Consider the following 19,330-nt stretch of genomic DNA (forward strand, 5'->3'; position numbering starts at 1 on the left):
ACATGAACTCTCCAGCACTTCATGCCAACTGCTGCAGATACCCAGCAGAAAAACAGTTTTAGAAAAGAGAAGGTCTGTTTGAGGGTCATGGTTTGAGAATCTTTGTAGGAGACAACTAGACCAAAATATATTGTTCCTGACTCCAAACAAGTTAAGACAAACTATCCAAGTTCTCAAATAAATTTATTCTCCAAAGCTTAACAAACTTCCCAGTACACTGACAACTCTGCGGCTGAACATATGTGTTATATACCACCATTTATTTTCCTGGCATTCTATTAAACCCTGACCTGGGAGATTACACCTCTTCTGAGTCACACCAAGAAATATACTTAAAATACCTGTCGACTTTAATACTGCTCAAATTCCAATGAAGGTAGTATCAGTTAGCAACTAATAACAATCTTCCTAGCAGGTATTATGAACCCACAGATAATGCTTTCAATCAAACCTACACAGTGCACTGCTCTTCTGCCTTCTTTTACACTTATGAACACTTCTGGTGCCTCTAGTAGACTTTAGGTTCCTTAAAAGGAACTTCCACCATTCTTTGTATCCCCTGTACCACCTAGCACAGCCTGTCTGGAACAAGGCATTCAGCAAATAAATATACTTGGATGACTGAAACATTTATCAAGTTGCATTCAAGTTCATTAACTTCTGTTTGTTTCTTTCACGTATCTCTAAAAGAGCCCTTTGAACAGTGCTGAGTATATTAGATGCAATGTAATGAAAATCATGAAATTGTTCTTTTGGATGAGTTATAAACAAAGCCAAAAACTCCTAGCCTGGCACTCTCAAGTTTCAGCCTTGGTAAAAGTGAGGGTTTCATCCAGTATTAATTATACCTTCATTCTACATGGGGAGAAAGGCTGGTTATATTTTCTTTCATTTTGGAAACACAAATCAGTAATTTGAACTCAACTCTTACATAATCAGAACTCTTTCAGGATAGAAGATGAATTCCCTATACAACAGGGGAAAGTGGTGTAACAGTTTAACCTGTAAGTGTATGCAGAGCTAGGCTAATAAACACTGAAAAGTGTTACATAGACAATTTATGCAGTTATTTTTTATCTTTCATTTATTCTCTATAAGCATTCATCCATCTTCGACCTAATTCAGTCACCCAGAGAATTGTTTTAAAAACCAACAACACAGGCATATCACACACATGACATCTACGAATTAGCCTTATATCCACTGGCCTTAAAATTACAGGAATAAGATTGTAGAAATATGATGTTGAGCCATGTAATTGTTCTGTAGGCCAAAAATAGCCAAATATCAGGAATTTCAAGTGGTTCAACATAATACACAAACATGCCTAAGCTAGATGGCTGGGAGTATAGCTTCTTGCCAAAGAATGGTTTGTTAGGGACTTTTTAGAAGCCTATCACTTTTTTTTCTTTTGTACAGTTTCCAAGTAAGGAAAAATCCCAATGTCATAACTATTTTAAACCTGAGAGACGTCTGCATTTTCCAAAACAGAAGAAGCCAAAAAGATTGCTGACAATTAAGAGAGAGGGAGGGAAATAAACTATAGAAAGACTTGGGTATATTCATTTGTGACAAACTGATGTAACTTCAAAGGAGCCTTTGTGTTTCTTCTGTTACAGTGTCTTTAATTATATATAGCCCAGGAGGTAATAACCTCTCATTACTCCAAGGACAGATTATTATAGGTCATACTGACTTTCTCTGCTGCAAGTTTTGAATAACTTTTGAATATCTGTTATGTGTAAACATTCTGCAGTTCAATCTAGTCTAACCAAATACTAAATGTACTTTTTTAAAATTTAGAGATACTTCTTAAAATAAAACTAAGAGCAATCAAAGAGAGACCTCAATCAGCAAAGGAAAGATTAGTTTCTCTTATGTCCCTTATCAGATTCATGCTTTATAAAGTTTAAAAGTTAAAGATAATTGCTTTTTAAAAATTGAGATATAACTTGACAAATAATATTGTATTTGTTTTTAATTCTTTAAGCGAGGTATTTAATATTAAGTGAATCTAAAAGATCAATAAGAAAAATGGGCAAAGAACAGCCAATAGTTTACAGAATGTAAAAACAATGGCTCTTAAATATGTGAAAATATGTTCAACTCTCATTCATATGATAATTGCAAATTAAACCGCACATTGATTCACCCAGTGACTTGGCAAAGATCAATGTTTGATAATAGTTGCTCAGGGTAAGAACATTTCTGATTAGAGCATAAGTTGTTACAATCTCCATGAAGGGAAATATATGTCAGAACAAATAAGAAATGCATATATCCTTTGACCCAGCAATTTGACTTCTATACATTTACCTTAATGATATATTTAACATGACAAATAGGAAATGTTTCTCACTATAACGTTATTTGTAATCACAAAACAAAAAAAGTCCATCAACAGAGGATTGACTAAATTATGCAACAGAGGATTGATAATGCAATAAGGATCTGTTAAAAAAAAAAAAGGAACTAGCAAGCTCTTGCTATTTAAAGAGGCAAAAATATTTGTTTTAATATATATATTAAAGATATATATGTATATATCTGTAAAGCTAGGGACACTGGTTCCTTTCAAGGAAGGAAAATGTGTACTTGCTGGGGAAGGAGGAAAATGTCCATTGTATTCCCTTTCGTACTTTCTGAATTTTGAACTATGTGACTATAATACCTTTTCTAATACTACATTAAAAAATTTTTTTTAAAGAATTAGCAGCATTTACAAATACTTTTTCAAAGTTTTGAGAGGGCTTATAAATCAGACACTTACGAGAGGCAAGACAGGAATCTTCAGAGGCTTCCCCCACTATCCAAATGAATCCACCTTCTGTCAGGACAGCCAGGACCTCAGTGCACCTCCCTGACCTCACCTAACACTTACCCTTCTCAGTCACCATATTTCAGCCACTTGCAACTTTAATTCTATTTGGTGAACTCATCAGGCTCTTTTCTCCACCTGGAAAGCTCTTTCTTTTCTCAGTTCTTTTCATACCTGACTCTGTCTTAGCATTTAGATAGCCTATCAAATGCAGTATCCTCAGAGAGGTCTTCCCTGACCACCTGAGCTGAAGCCCACTGCTAGCCCATCCCTTTCATCATGTTATCCTATGTTATTTTCTTCTTTATTACCACCATCTGAAATTAGTGTGCTTCAATTTTCTTACTTGTCTATTGTCTTCCCCATTAGAAATTAAGCTCAAAACGAGAAGAGCTTCCCTCTGTGCCTAATGGTATTAACAGGCACTCAATAAATATTTGTTCAGTGAAATTCTTGTTGAATAACTAGACTCACTGTCTTTTGGGATCATATTTTTTTCTTAATGAGCTTTAGTTAAAATGTTAACATCTGGGAGCTGCTGAATGAGTAACAGCATAGGAACCCAGTCATACTTTTAAAACATAGAACATTAAAAAAATAAAATCATTAGTTCATCTCACTCCAATTTTTTTTTAATTTTATTTATTCATTTTAGAGAGGAGAGAGAAAGGGAGAGAGAGAGACAGAGAGGGAGAAAGAGAAGGTGGGGAAGAGCTGGAAGCATCAACTCCCATATGTGCCTTGACCAGGCAAGCCCAGGGTTTCGAACCGGCGACCTCAGCATTTCTAGGTCGATGCTTTATCCACTGTGCCACCACAGGTCAGGCTCGATGTTTTATTTTTATTTTTATTTTTTTCTGTATTTTTCTTGAAGCCGGAAACGGGGAGAGACAGTCAGACAGACTCCCGCATGCGCCCGACCGGGATCCACCCGGCACGCCCACCAGGGGGCGACGCTCTGCCCACCAGGGGGCGATGCTCTGCCCCTCCGGGGGCGTCGCTCCATTGCGACCAGAGCCACTCCAGTGCCTGGGGCAGAGGCCGAGGAGCCATTCCCAGCACCCGGGCCATCTTTGCTCCAGTGGAGCCTCGGCTGCAGGAGGGGAAGAGAGACAGAGAGGAAGGAGAGGGGGAGGGGTGGAGAAGCAGATGGGCGCCTCTCCTGTGTGCCCTGGCCGGGAATCGAACCCGGGACCTCTGCACACCAGGCCGACGCTCTACCACTGAGCCAACCGGCCAGGGCCCATCTCACTCCAATTTTAAAGAGTTCATTCAATACATTTCAAAGCCACACTCTTCTTTGATTAAAAAAAAAATCCAAGAAAACTTGGAAGAAAAAGGAAGCCTTCAGGGCTAAATAAAAAGCTTCTGAACCCACAAGACAACAGTAATAAGCACATTTTCCAGAATAAGTCAATCCTGGTCACAGAATGTACCAGCACATCAGTTGTTGGGAATTCAGGCTAGACCTCTAAGTTATTTCAAGTTAAATTCTACATAATAAAATTCCAAGATATTGATAAGTGAGGCAGATCCTTAGCATTTACTTAGATTTGACCTCTAATTTTCATACTATCTGACACAGGATTTGATTCCCTTAAAATTGACATGAACAGATAATTAACATGAAATATATACAAGTGTAAACATGTATATACATAAATATAAATAAATACAAATATATAATATATAGATATATCTTTAAAACACATCTAGACATATAACTAAAGTTTTTCTATACCAGGCTAAGATGTAGACTATTTTCAGTCACGGCCAAATCTAGTCTAATTAAGAGTTGAGTTGTTCTTGCAACTGCTGTACATAGGAAAACTCGGAAATAAGTACAGTATTATGCATGTATGTCAGTACCTTTAAGATCATCTCAGTTTACAGAGAGCTCTTAGGCAGGCATAGATTCTAAAATAATTGTGAGGATTAGATAGCTTTCATACATGGAATGGTTATTTTCCCTTCTTCTCCAGAATCTAAGTGTTATAAAACAGAATTGTAAAGAACAGCCTGGCTAGTAAGGGCTCATCCGGACCAAATCAAGATGAAGAAGAAGGTACATGAAAGACTCTCAAGTCATGGAAAGCAGTGGGATAACCAACAGAATACTCTCCCGACTCCCATACCTCAGTGTGTGCTTGCTGTTTACAGTCTCACTGCCCTTTTCTAGGAGTTATAAATAACTACAAAGTGTCCTTGTTCCCAAGGAGACCTAAGCAGCCAGCTCAAAGGTTAAAATATGGAATACGTCTCACTTTGGATGCAACTTTTCCAGGTAGCAAAATAATCAAAGAGCAGAAAAATTTATTGCCAATTTAAGTTAAGGGTTGGGAAATCATTCCCTCCACTGAAAACTGTCCATTATGTAAGAGTTGTTCACAAAGACCTATTCCCATGACTCCCTACCCCAAATATGTCCAGGGGAATGCAATGCACGCTCTGCGCCAAATGCAGAGGTCTCTCCTGGAAAGCGGCAGCAGATGCCAGCTAACAGCCTTGGAGGACTGAGTCTCCTTAGACCTTAAAAAGACTTTCTGAGTTTTGCCTTTTCATTTAGACACTAATGTCTACTGAGCTAAACCTGATCTACAAACAACATTGTAAGAAAAAATGTCAGTCTCTACTTGGTTGGAAAATACAGCAGAATAAACCAGGGCTGCAACGACCACAGATTTCACAAGACCTGGGTTAACACCACCAGGTGATGTGCTGCCCTGGTTAATTACAGACACTGCTGGGAAAGAGAAAAACTCCTCCAACTGCTTAAAAAAAAAAGGCAGATGGGGTTCATTAGATTAAGCTTCTCCACACATCACTTTCAAAATCCATCATTTGGGAGATGTCTGAAAAGAACCACATGAATCCAAATCAGCAAACAAACCTGATTACAAAGGAGCTATTTCACTTCAAAGTGGATCTCAGCTCCAAAGGAAAACACCTTTACAAATGAATTTAGATAGGCAAAACCAAACAATCAGCAACTTCTCCCTTTTCTCAAATTATAATAATGTGTTGATTCCACTGAATGGCTTGGGCAAAAATCTCTAAGGCCACAAAGAGCAAATTCAGAAAAGATGAAGATTTTAACACATCCCACGTGTTATCAAAGATTTCTCCTCTAGGTTGAGAAAATTTTATTCTTAAACAAGAGCTGGAACAGAATTTTTAAAAAGAAAGGGGGGTGGGAAGGGGAAAGAAGGGATGGAGAGAGGGGAGAAGGGAGAGGAGAGAAGGGGATGGGGAGGAGAAGGGGAGGGGAGGGGAAGAGAGAAGAGGGGAGGGGAAGAGAGAAGAGGGGAGGGAGGAGCAAAGAGGGGGAAGAGGGTGAAGAGAGGGCAGAGGGGGAGAAAGTGGAGAGGGGGAGGGGAGAGGAGAGGGGGGGGGAGGGGGAAGAGGAAACAGGGAGAAGAAACTGGGAGAGGGGAGAGAGGGGTGAGGGGGGAGAGGAAACCGAGGGAGAAGAAACTGGGAGAGGAGAGAGAGGGGAGAGGAGAGTTTTGGAGAAGGTTGGGGGGGGTAGAAATCCTTATGGCTAAGAATATGTGGGTTTTTTTGTTTTTTTTTTTGTTTGTTTGTTTGTTTTGTATTTTTCTGAAGCTGGAAACCGGGGAGAGACAGTCAGACAGACTCCCGCATGCGCCCGACCGGGATCCACCCTGCACGCCCACCAGGGGCGATGCTCTGCCCCTCTGGGGCGTCGCTCTGCTGCGACCAGAGCCACTCTAGGGCCTGGGGCAGAGGCCAAGGAGCCATCCCCAGCGCCCGGGCCATCTTTGCTCCAATGGAGCCTTGGCTGCGGGAGGGGAAGAGAGAGACAGAGAGGAAGGAGGGGGGGGGGTGAGAAGCAAATAGGCGCTTCTCCTATGTGCCCTGGCCGGGAATCGAACCCGGGTCCCCCGCACGCCAGGCCGACGCTCTACCGCTGAGCCAACCGGCCAGGGCCAGAATATGTTTTTTATATTTATAATTATATTCCCAAAGTTGTTTTGAGATTTAAGAGGATTTTTTTCTTTCCTTCCACTATGAAGAACCTTATAAAATAATACAAATAGTAAACAGATGAAAGGCTTGGCCCTAACACAATTTCAGCATGTCCAACCTACAAGGAATTCAAAAGCAAGAGTCATTTCACAAAACATATAGGGAGAGGTTACATTAACCCCACAGGGTCCTATGGCCTTTACAGAAGCCAAAGTCAGCATGCAGTTCTCTTTGGCCATCTCTACTTTAACAAAGCCACTTAAAAATATTTACTGTTAACAAAATTTGGCTACAAAAAGGGCCCAAGTGATGCATATCAAAGAAGAAAGTTTAAATTGGTCTTAAGACATACAACATAGAATAAGTTCACTAATTTAGAAGCTGGGAAGGCCCACCTGCTCCAGAGGATTTGGTGTTATTTACCACATGCGCAACCAATTCTCATCAGCTTTAACTACTGTAATACTAACTAGCTTAAAAAAATTTTTTTAAGTACAGAATTCAGTATTTTCTTGAGATATTTCTTTATGAGAGACACCTAGACCTCCACATATGAGAGATGGAGGCATCTGTATGCTTCGTCTTCTTCTTAACTATGGTCTTAACTGAAGAAATCTGATGACTGCTTACATGACCCATGCTCCTTGCCTAGCAAGTATGGGCAGGAAATAAATTCTCTCTTCTTCTAAAGTTATTAAAATAAGCCAATTTCTATGTAAATGGTAAGGTTCTAACTAAACTAGATGGAACAAAGGACGAGCAGGAAGTTCTCAGCTTTAAATGTTCATTCCAAAAATCATAACACAAGGAAAAAGTCATACCACCCAGACAGAAAAAACAAGGAAGAATTAGACAGAAAGTCTGTCTTTTTTTTTTTCTTTCTGAATTTGGAAACAGGGAGGTATTCAGACAGACTCCCGCATGCACCCGACCAGGATCCACCCAGCATGCCCACCAAGGGGTGATGCTCTGCCCATCTGGGGCGTTGCTCTGTTGCAACCAGATCCATTCTAGCACCTGAGGCAGAGGCCATAGAGCCATCCTCAGCGCACAGGCCAACTTTGCTCCAATGGAGCCTTGGCTGTGGGAGGGGAAGAGAGAGACAGAGAGGAAGGAGAGGGGGAGGGGTGGAGAAGCAGATGGACGCTTCTCCTGTGTGCCCTGGCCGGGAATCGAACCCAGGACTCCTGCACACCAGGCCAACGCTCTACCACTGAACCAACCGGCCAGGGCCCAGAAAGTCTGTCTTAACAGAATTTCTTGGCTCACAATGATCCGTGTCAGAATTGAGAAGATTAACATGCAATAACACTTATTTTACCTACTAAGACACTGGAAAAACATACATAAGCATTAATGCAAGACTCATACCAAAATAAAAATTTTAAAATACTAGCCAGAATAGTAGAAAGATTTTTTAGAGTTACCCACAGAGAGATGGGCTCTAAGGACATACACTAAGGCAGTCTGCTCAAAATCAAACTCATTTTATGGAGGAAAATGAAGCCCACAAATTTTGTTTCAAGGTATCCCCTTTCCTAAACTGCAATTCTAACCTCCATGAAGATCTTCTCTAGGGAGAAAAATAATCTTACTCTAAGGTCTCAAAATCATGTATTATCAACTGTTGATTAAAAATTTAAATCCAAATATATTTTCTCCCCTCCACCATCAGTATAAAGCCTAATCCTATCCATACATAATAGTCACCAGAGAAGATCTGAGTAAGTAACTCTGGTTTACTCCAGGGAAGAACATTCAGAATAAAACTTCTTTTGAAGGCACTTATAAAAATGTTTCTTTCACAGTTTGTTATGCTCATTATTTTTTTTAAAATACCGCTTTACATGTTTATCTTATGACTTCCAACTTTACAGACCATTTGCACTGCAATGAAACAGTAGATTACACTCAAGATGTGCTTTTTAAAGTCATGGTAAATATTTCTATGCATTTCATTGTTTTTTTCCTCATCTTAAACTATATTTAGAATAAAACTATGTAAAAACTCACCAAGTTAAGTCAGTAGGAAGTCTAATTTGTCTTGTCTAACAGGAAATCTGTTGGAAATAGAGATGATGAATCAGACTTAACCAAGTTCTGAACCTCATACAAGTCCTTACTTTGGTTATTCTGAAATGAGAAGATCTTACAAAAGCAGGTGATACGTTTACTAGTATTTACAAGTCATAGTTACCACTCTTATATCTCTACTCCTGAGTGGTTTTTTTAGTCATCTTTCAAAAAGATACTTAGAAATTAAAAGTAAAAAATTTTGGAAAAACAATTGGCCTATGAATATAGCAGAAAGGAAATACAGAGGCCCCACCTCAACAAGAGGGGAATTCACATTTGCCAGTTACCTCACAAAATACTAGAAGAATTACTATGAAGTTTTAATGTAAAATAACCTTTATAAAAAGTACTCTGTGGCTCTGGCCGGTTGGCTCAGTGGTAGAGCATCGGCCTGGAATGCAGGAGTCCCAGGTTCGATTCCTGGCCAGGGCACACAGGAGAAGCGCCCATCTGCTTCTCCACCCATCCCCCTCTCCCTCCTCTCTGTCTCTCTCTTCCCCTCCTGCAGCCAGGGCTCCATTGGAGCAAAGTTGGCCCAGGCACTGGGGGTGACTCTATGGCCTCTGCCTCAGGTGCTAGAATGGCTCTGGTTGCAACAGAGCAACGCCCCAGATGGGCAGAGCATCGCCCCCTGGTGGGCATGCCGGTGGATCCTGGTCGGGCGCATGCGGGAGTCTGTCTGACTGCCTCCCCTTTTCCAACTTCAGAAAAATACACACACACAAAAAAAAGTACTCTGTGTCTGACCTGTGGTGGCACAGTGGATCAAGCGTTAACCTGGAACGCTGAGGTTGCCAGTTGGAAAACCCAGGCTTGCCTGGTCAAGGCACGCAAGAGAAGCAACTACAAAGCTGTTGTTTCACTCCTCCCCTCCTTTCTTTCTCCTTTCTCTCTCTCTCCTCTCTCTAAAATCAATAAAATCTTTTTTAAAAAGTGCTCTGTGGGTCAATTTCATGAAAGCAAGATGCATTTAAACAAAACCATGCATCCTATAATAATAAACAGCTGTCACACCGAGGTTCCTGTTGAAGACTGGTGATAATATTTAGCTAAACACCACAACTACACCACCCTAGCAATCGACCAAATCCTACAAAGTGACTCAAGACAAAAACAGGAGTAAGATTGGTTACAAGGCTTCCGGGAACCTCACGTAGGCAGAAAATTCTGGTGCTATCTTCCCTTTTGCAGAAAATGAAGTATTGCATACACTGTGGGTAATTCTTTAAAAGCAGAATCTTTTCCTGAAGATGTAAACACCATCTTTAACTGGTACAATGGTACAAATAAGTTTCTCTTACATTGGTAAACCAAGTCTGGTTATTATCAGTAATGAAATGAACCCTCACCCAAAACTTTTCTTTTTATAGTGAGAGAGAGATGGAGACAGACCAGAACAGACAGACAGGAAGGGAGAGAGATGAGAAGCATCAACTCATAGTTGTGGCACCTTAGTTGTTCACTGATTGCTTTCTCATATGACTGGGGGTGGGCTGGGGTGGGTTGGGGTGGGTGGCTCCAGCTGAGCTAGTGAACCCACGCTCAAGCCAGCGACCTCAAGGTTTCAAACCTGGGACCTCAGCATTGCAGGGTGATGCTCTATCCACTGCGCCACTGTCTGGTCAGGCCAAAAACTGTCTTACACTACTGATATTAGCCTTGGCTAGACAGTTTGGCTGGTTAGAACATCAGCCTGAAGCATAAAGGTTGCTGGTTCGATCCTCAGTCAGGGTACGTACAGGATGTTCCTGACTCACACACACACTCTCTCTCTCTCTCTCTCTCTCTCTATCCCTTCCTCCCTCTCTGGCTAAAATCAATAAATTAAAAAACAAACAAACAAAACTACTAATGTTAAAACAGAATAGTCATGATCAGAAGATTTAAAAGAAGCAAGAGTCAGGCTGAATTTATTTAATAAATACAGTGTGTCCGTAAAGTCATGGTGCACTTTTGACCGATCACAGGAAAGCAACAAAAGACAATAGAAATATGAAATCTGCACCAAATAAAAGGAAACCCCTCCCAGTTTCTGTAGGATGATGTGGCAGCATGTGCGCATACACAGATGATGACGTAACACCGTGTATACAGCAGAGCAGCCCACGGCCATGCCAGTTGAGATGTGGATGGTACAGAGGAAAGTTCAGTGTGTTCTGTGGCTCGCTAAATTCGAATCCATGACCAAAGTGCAACATGAATATCGGCGCGTTTATAACGAAGCGCCACCACATAGGAATAACATTACTCAGTGGGATAAGCAGTTGAAGGAAACCGGCAGTTTGGTGGAGAAACCCCGTTCTGGTAGGCCATCAGTCAGCGACGAGTCTGTAGAGGCTATACAGGATAGCTACCTAAGGAGCCCTAAAAAATCTGTGCGTGAGACCACACCGAACTGCACTGAATAAGTATGAAACTGGGAGAGTTTTCCTTTTATTTGGTGCAGATTTCACATTTCTATCGTCTTTTGTTGCTTTCCTGTGACCGGTCAAAAGTGCACCATGACTTTACAGACACACTGATTTACTGAACACCAACTGTGAAGGCATTCTTTGAGATATATAGTGGTTAAAAAAAAAAAAAAGACAAGGTTCCTGATCAATACAGGGTATTGAGAGATATATACCTTTAAGATTTTATAAACAGCCTGACCAGGCGGTGGTGCAGTGAATAGAGCGTTGGACTGGGATGTCAAGGACCCAGGTTCGAGACCCCGAGGTTGCCAGCTTGAATGAGGGCTCATCTAGTTTTAGCAAAAGCTCACCAGCTTGGACCCAAGGTCACTGCTGAAGGCCCACGGTCAAGGCACATATGAGAAAGCAATCAATGAACAACTAAGGTGTCGCAATGTGCAACGAAAAACTAATGATTGATGCTTCTCATCTCTCCGTTCCTGTCTGTCTGTCCCTGTCTATCCCTCTCTCTGACTCTCTCTCTGTCCCTGTAAAAAAAAAAAGAAAAAAGAAAAAGAAAAAGAGTTGAGAAACACTGCTTTTGAGAAAATAAGTTCTCAGCTCAGTTAAAAAAAAAAAAAAAAGACCTTATAAACATTCCTTAGGCAGAAGTTGTCAACGAACTTGAACAAAAATGCTCAGAATATCCATGATTCTTCAAGTCAGAACCAATACCTTTAGTCCTTTACTCTCTCTCTTTTTTTTTTTTTTTTAAGTTTTAGGTTTTGGTTTCTCAGTTTGCTACAATGAACATTTTTAGGCCCAAAGGATTAGCATAATTTAAAGAGTCTAATAATACTGGTAAAGACTAGGAGGAACAAGGATATTCACATTCTTGGTAAGAGGACAAATTAGTACAACCAATTTGTAAAAACAGTTTAATATCTAACAAAACTGAAGACCCAGCAACTTTATTTCCAAAGATAGCCCAGAAAAACTCCTCCTGCACATCTCCAACAGCACACATAAAAATAATGTTCACAGCAGCAGTGTTTCTAACAGCCAAAATCAGCAGCAGCAGTGGAATGTCTATATAAATTGTGGCATATCCATATACTGTAATAGGATGCTATATGGCAATGAAATTAAACCACAGTTCTACATAACGGCATGGGTGAAAGTTACAAACACAGTTAGGATCTGAAAAAAGACACAAAAGAACACTTACAGTATTATTCCATTTATATAAAGATCAAAAGCAGACAAAGTTAAACTATATTGGTTTGCAATGAAACCTAGGTGGTAAAATTACAAAGAAATAATGATCATAAATGTCAGACTAGTCATACCTCTGAATGAAAGTATGGGTTATAAGCTAGGAGGGGCACAGAGTAAGCTTCTTCTGGGTGCTAGCAATGACATATTTCTAGGTACTGGTGGTATATAGGTACTACCAATTTTATAATTAAACTTTATAGTTTTGTGTATTTTTGTTATATAATATATAACAAATCAAAATGTTCAAAACATGTTAAAATAATCCAACAGAGTTGGCCCTTAAACAATATGGTTTTGAACTGCATGGGTCCACTTATACACAGATTTTTTTCTCAATAAATACTATAAATGTATTTTTCTCTTAGGACTTTCTTAATAATATTTTCTTTTCTCTAGCTTACTTTATTGTAAGAATACAGTATACAATACATAAAAACAAACAAAATAGGTGTTCACCAACTGTTACTGGTAAGGCTTCTGGTCAACAGTAGTTCGATTTGGGGGGAGTCCAAAAGTTATACATGGATTTTCAACTGCACAGGGGTCAGCACCCCTAAACCCTGTATTGTTTAAGGGTCAACTCTTGTGTGTATATAAATTTTATTTACGATACCTATTTATTAAATATAGTTTTTGTTAAATATGGTATTAAATATATCTGTTTACATATTTTTATAAATACCTATTTATTTCCTCCAATGTCTAAGGGTAAATAAATGGCTTGCACAGAATCCACCCTTGATTTCCTCCCACCCCCAAGACAGAGCAGGGCCACTTGGCAATGAACACCGACAGACAGACTTTCTTACCATTCTTTCTTTGAATTTATATACAATACCTAAGATCTGTATTTCAGGAGAATTTTCAACACTAACACAAACATTTAAATCTAAGTATGATCTACTCACCAGAAGCCATTATTTAATACCCAAATTATTATAAGAAACAAACAAAAGCTTCTGAAAAAGCAAAGCCAGGATACAAGTATTTTTTTGGTATTATTGTTTTTGGGTTTTTTTGAGGCCTTTGATGAAATCTCCAATGACTTCCCATCTCACTCCCAGTAAAAGCCAAATCCTGTCTGACCTGTGGTGACGCAGTGGATATAGCGTCGACCTGGAAATGCTGAGGTCGCCGGTTCAAAACCCTGGGCTTGCCTGGTCAAGGCACATATGGGAGTTGATGCTTTCAGCTCTTCACCCCCTTCTCTCTCTCTGTCTCTCCCTCTCCTCTCTAAAATGAATAAATAAAAAATTTTAAAAACCCACAACTTTCTAAAAAAAAAAAAAAGCCAAATCCTTACATGGCTGATAGGCCCGGCACAATCTGGACATCTGTACCTCTCCAGCCTCATCTCTAATTGCACTCCCCGAGCTCACTAGGTTCCAGCCACGCTGCCCTTACTCAAACAGACCAGGCTCCTTTCGGCCCCAGCGCTCTGCACTCGCCTCTCTCTCTCCTGAATAGTTCTTCTCTGAGACAGTCTCTTGGCACACTCCCTCCCCATTGCTGGGTCTTTCTCTGATGGTCACCATCTCTGTGCAGCCTACCCTGACACCCTTAAAAATGTACTCCCCAACCCCGTAGCCCTAATTGTATTCCTCCTTCACTATTTTTTCTATAGCAGTTAAACATCTATATCCTGTATCTGGAACATAAAAAGGAAGACTCTGGTCCGTTTGTTGCCACACCCCGTCAGTGTCTGGCACATGGAAGGCCAGAATAAATACTTATTTAAGAAACAAGTAAATAAATCTCCTTTTCGTTTGAATTTCATCCTTGAAAGATTAGACAGTAACTCCATACACTTAAAAACAACACACTGTAAGTCTGTGTTCCTAACAAGCATCAGATTTATGTTCTTATTAACATGAATGAGTCACAGGTAAAACATACAGTTGATGCGAAGTTGACTGTGCTCTCCCCTGACACACATGCGGTGCCTCAGTCAGTGACCTCGCCGGCGAGCCTGGGAGACACGCCCTCCCCTGTACCGCTGGTGCAGGTATGCACTGGCACAATCGCTGTGCCAACTACCTAACAAGACAGAGCATGAAGACTGAAGGATTGCTCCCTTTAGCTATACTTTTCGTTATTTTTAAGTTTTTTTCTTTTTAAATAACCATGTTTTACTTTTATAGTCAGTAAAAAAAAAAGGGTTTTAAAAAATTTTGCAAACAAAATATAATTTCAAGTTCTTTACATTATATTGTGACTAACAGAAACAATAAAGGCTTCTATTATTTATGCAGATGAAATAGCCCAAGAAGGAGACTAGAGTGAGGGGGGGGAAATCATTTTTGACTTAGAAATTAAAAACTTTTATGGCAGCACTTCCAGAGTAGAAGGGAAAATGTTTGGAACTCCATGGTATTAGTATTCCATAAGAACACAGTTCTATTCTAAAGAAAGGTTTAAAACAGGAACATTTCTCCACAGCATAAAATGCAGGACTGATGTGTGATGCAGTGCAGGTAACAATTCCATTCAACTTAGTGATTACAATGGCGTAAGGAAGGTAATTCACTAAGCACAGCCTACTCAGTGACACGACAGATGACGCTGAAAGCAGAGGTAGAGCTTCTCTTTCTTATTTTAAAAAATATTTTAATTATTGATTTTACAGGGGGTGGGGTGGGATGGATGGAGAATGAGAAGTATCAACTCATAGTTGCTTCACTTTAGTTGTTCGTTGATTGCTTGTCCTATGTGCCTTGACTGGGCAAGCCAGGGTTTTGAACCAGCGAGCTCAGCATTCCAGGTAGACGCTTCATCCACTGCGCCACCACAGGTCAGGCAGAGCTTATTCTTTTGATGAAATACTTCACCCCAGTTAAAGTCAGAATAAGCCTAGATCCAAAAGGTTACTTTCTAACCACAGTATTTGTGACCTGAACCATATCCTAAGATACAATAAATCTTAGAGAAAATATACAGCCATCAGATAGCCTAGTTATAGTTTTATCAATTGTTTTTAAAAATACATAGCATGTAAATTCTTCTCAAGTTCTTAAAATAGTTGATATATTTGGGGTTAAATGTATCATGAATATATATTCATAATATGAGCTGGCTGCCCAAACTAGTTAAGAAATTCCTACTCAAATACTTGCAGCAGGCGGAATGTATTATTAGAGAAGAGTAACAGTTTTCATTTGTAACACTTCAGCATTCCAAGTGCTCAAAGCTCTGAACTGGATCCATATTTAAAGGGAAAAATGGAACATAAAAATTAAAAATATATTTAACCTCACAATAACGAATAAAAGTATAGTAGAGATTAAAGACTCCAGAAAAAATTATAAATGAAAACCACTGGTCATTGAAACATATGGTCCCTGAACAAAATTTACCTGTAATAATTCTAATTTAAGGTGAAGGTTTATATATTTTTTAAATGCTTAATTTAGCTAAGAACACTCCAAGAAACTCTTTCATAAATATCAACTACGTTTGGATCATGCTTAACTTATAAGGTAACACAAGAATTGCATGAACTAGACTGGAGTTCACTAAATAGGTCTACATTTAGTAGGTTGGGAATATTCTAGGAGTTAAAAAAGTAGTAAAAAGAAAACTTAGAAGGGAGAATGGGAAAAGTTGAATAGTTATTTACATTTATAAAAAACAGATATTGGATATGAGACAACAAAATCATAAAGCCTGAACAGTGATAGCACAGTGGATAGAGCACTGACTTGGAACGCTGAGGACCAGGTTCAAATCCCCAAGTTGCTGGCTTAAGCACTGGCTCATAAGCTTGATCCCATGGTCACTGGCTCGGATGGAGGCCCCCCACCCCCATCAAGGCACATATTAAAAGCAATCAACAAACAACTAAAGTGCCGCAACTAGGAGTTGATGCTTCTAATCTCCCTCCCTTCCTGTCTCTCTCTAAAAATAAAAATTTTTTAAATCACAAAATATTAACATGCAAAGCTTGCCAAATTTATCAGATTACAAAAAGAATCCGTAGGAAAAGAAAATTTTCAGAGCCTCTGGCCCAAGTAAAAGATTGGCATTCCAAGTTATGGAAGATTTTCCTCATCCCCCCCTCTCCTCCAAGCTGTAGACCAAGTGGGAGAATTCAAATAAAAAGATACTTATGACAAAATCAAGCTACCAAAGCAACAGCAAAAAAAAGGAGTAGGAAGAGAAAACCATAAGGGATATGTATGCAATTTTTTTGTTCACTAGTTGTGTCTTTAATGGCAAAAGAAGAAAGAGAGAGAGGGGAGGGGAAGAAGAGGGAAGGAAAGCGGGAGGGGAAGGGGAGGGGAGGGGAGAGGGGGAAGGGAGAGGGGGAGGGGAGAGGGGGAGGGGGAGGGGAGGGGAAGGGGAAGGGAGAAATTTATATATACATCAAAGGGTCTTGGAATAACTATAAAGCAACCAATACAGTAAAATAAAAATAAAACAGCTAAAACAAGGGACCTAGAACCTAGATATATGTGTATGCAGATAAACAGATGAAGAAAAACAAGAATAAATGAAAAAAATTACTTCCACAGAATTGACTTACATATTTATAAACACACTGATATATCTCACACGTGCTGCACTGGAGGAATGCACACTAAATTTATGGTAATAGGCTGTCTCTGGGGAGCGAGGGTGGGAAAAAGAACTGAGAAAATAAGTAAAAAGGATTTCAGTTGAAGGTGCTTGTCACAATCTCTCTACTTGTTTGGCTTTTTGAAAAAACTTCTCAAAAACAATAAAATCAGAGGGAAGGTAAATTAGAAAAGCTTTTTAACAATCGACATTAGAGCAATATTTTATTTATTTTTTTTTAAATTTTATTTATTCTTTTTTAGAGAGGGAGAGAGAGAGAAGGGGGGGAGGAGCTGGAAGCATCAACTCCCATATGTGCCTTGACCAGGCAAGCCCAGGGTTTCGAACCAGCGACCTCAGCATTTCCAGGTCAATGCTTTATCCACTGCGCCACCACAGGTCAGGCCTAGAGCAATATTTTAAATAGACAATACTGTAATCAGAATCAAACCAGAAAAAGCAATGAATTCAGTCCCTATCTTCTCAATAATGAAAAGATAACTTTGTTAGTATTATAAAATATTTCCCCCAGTTGATGGGAATTACATAGTACTGGCATTACTTGAAAAGGGAAGAAGTAAACAGACTGACTTTATACATACTTCCATAAAAAAGTACATTTTATTTTATTTTTTTTATTTTTTACAGAGACAGAGAGTGAGTCAGAGAGAGGGATAGACAGGGACAGACAGACAGGAACAAAGAGAGATGAGAAGCATCAATCATTAGTTTTTCATTGCGTGTTGCAACACTTTAGTTGTTCACTGATTGCTTTCTCATATGTGCCTTGACCATGGGGCTACAGCAGACCGAGTAACCCCTTGCTCGAGCCAGCAACCTTGGGTTCAAGCTGGTGGGATTTTGCTCAAACCAGATGAGCCCACGCTCAAGCTGGCGACCTCGGGGTCATGAACCTGGGTCCTCTGCATCCCAGTCCGACACTCTATCCACTGCACCACCACCTGGTCAGGCAAAAAAAGTACATTTTAAATCAAAATAATACTCATGCCTGGCCTGTGGTGGCACAGCGGATAGAGCATCGACCTGGGACACTGAGGTCGCTGGTTTGAAACCTTGGGTTCACTGGGTTAAGGCACACACAACAAGTCAGTCAACAAGCAAGCAATGAACAACTAAAGTGAAGCAACTATGAGTGGTTACTTCTCACTCCATCCCCCTCTTTCTCTCTCTGTAAAATCAATAAATAAAATCTTAGAAAAAAATAATACAGCAATCCAGCATATCTTCGGAGAGACTGTAAATCCTCAAAAGAAACCATGTTTCTGGAGAGCACCTTGCTTTCTAACCTTCTAACTGCTACAGACCCCTCTGTTCTAGTCTACTGTATAACCTCTTACAGACTCGGCTCCATCTTCCCCTCATTTTACTCATTCCTTCTGTAAGGACCAATCCCTCCTTTCATCACCTCAAATTTTAATGCTTATACTCAAAGACAGATTTTTTAGAAGAAAGTTTGAAACTTTCTGAAATTATTTAAGCTTTTCCTCCTCTTGCAAATGTTTTCCTCTCTCTTCCTTTATTTTTTCCATCCCCAACCTGTCTTTTTTCTTTCCTTTTTCTTGCTGACCAACCATTGCTTTCAACTACTAGTAAGCCTCTAGCATTTTATACATTTCACTTCTTAAGGAAAAGATACTCCCAAGTCAACCAAACAAAATCCCACTCCACAGCCCAAAGGTCAAATACAGGGGAAAAAAACTAAAGGAAAAAATAATAACCATATTTTCCTGCCTTTCATTTTGAGATTATGGCTAGGGATAAAATTCTACCTAATAAGAGCAAAACCAAACTTGCTTATACATTTTATCATGTTTATAGCATTTAAATGTATCTGGAGTCCTCTGTTCACAGGCACTTGGGTTCAGTAAGATAAGGCCACTGAGAATAGGTCTGTACAGTTGAGTACTATAGCCTCGTAGAAACATAACCTCAAGATTCACAGTAGAAGTAGAACTCACACATTCCCACCTCATCTTCCTGGCCTTTAAAAAAATAATAAAAAAAAAACCTTCCAAGGTCCTTTTTTGTTAAGTGCTTTCAGCTATAGACGCATTCTCTCACAAGCGGTCTTCAGTGCCTTTTCTGTTAAGTGCTTTCAGCTATATACGCATTCTCTCACAAGCGGTGTTCAGTGCTTCAGGGTCTTCAAGGTAGTTTGACATTCATGATCTTATCTGGGATTTTAAACAGCTCTGTGAGG

General features: G+C 39.7%; 2 protein-coding genes across 7 annotated transcripts in view; one reads left to right on the forward strand and one right to left on the reverse strand.

Annotated features, from left to right (window-relative positions):
• The window catches only part of ABI3 (ABI family member 3), a 523,965-nt gene that overhangs the window by 351,884 nt on the left and 152,751 nt on the right, over window positions 1-19,330 (forward strand). The window lies entirely within an intron of this gene.
• The window catches only part of SPOP (speckle type BTB/POZ protein), a 78,271-nt gene that overhangs the window by 26,929 nt on the left and 32,012 nt on the right, over window positions 1-19,330 (reverse strand). For 2 of the 4 annotated variants that reach the window (XM_066364492.1, XM_066364491.1), the window contains one exon: window positions 8,822-8,868. The exons of the other annotated variants lie outside the window; for them this stretch is intronic. The gene's annotated coding sequence lies outside the window, so the exon portion shown is untranslated. The remainder of the gene's footprint in view (window positions 1-8,821; window positions 8,869-19,330) is intronic. 4 annotated transcript variants of the gene reach the window in all.

The sequence above is a fragment of the Saccopteryx leptura genome, chromosome 2 (assembly GCF_036850995.1).
Source record: "Saccopteryx leptura isolate mSacLep1 chromosome 2, mSacLep1_pri_phased_curated, whole genome shotgun sequence".
In the NCBI taxonomy this organism is placed as follows: domain Eukaryota; kingdom Metazoa; phylum Chordata; class Mammalia; order Chiroptera; family Emballonuridae; genus Saccopteryx; species Saccopteryx leptura.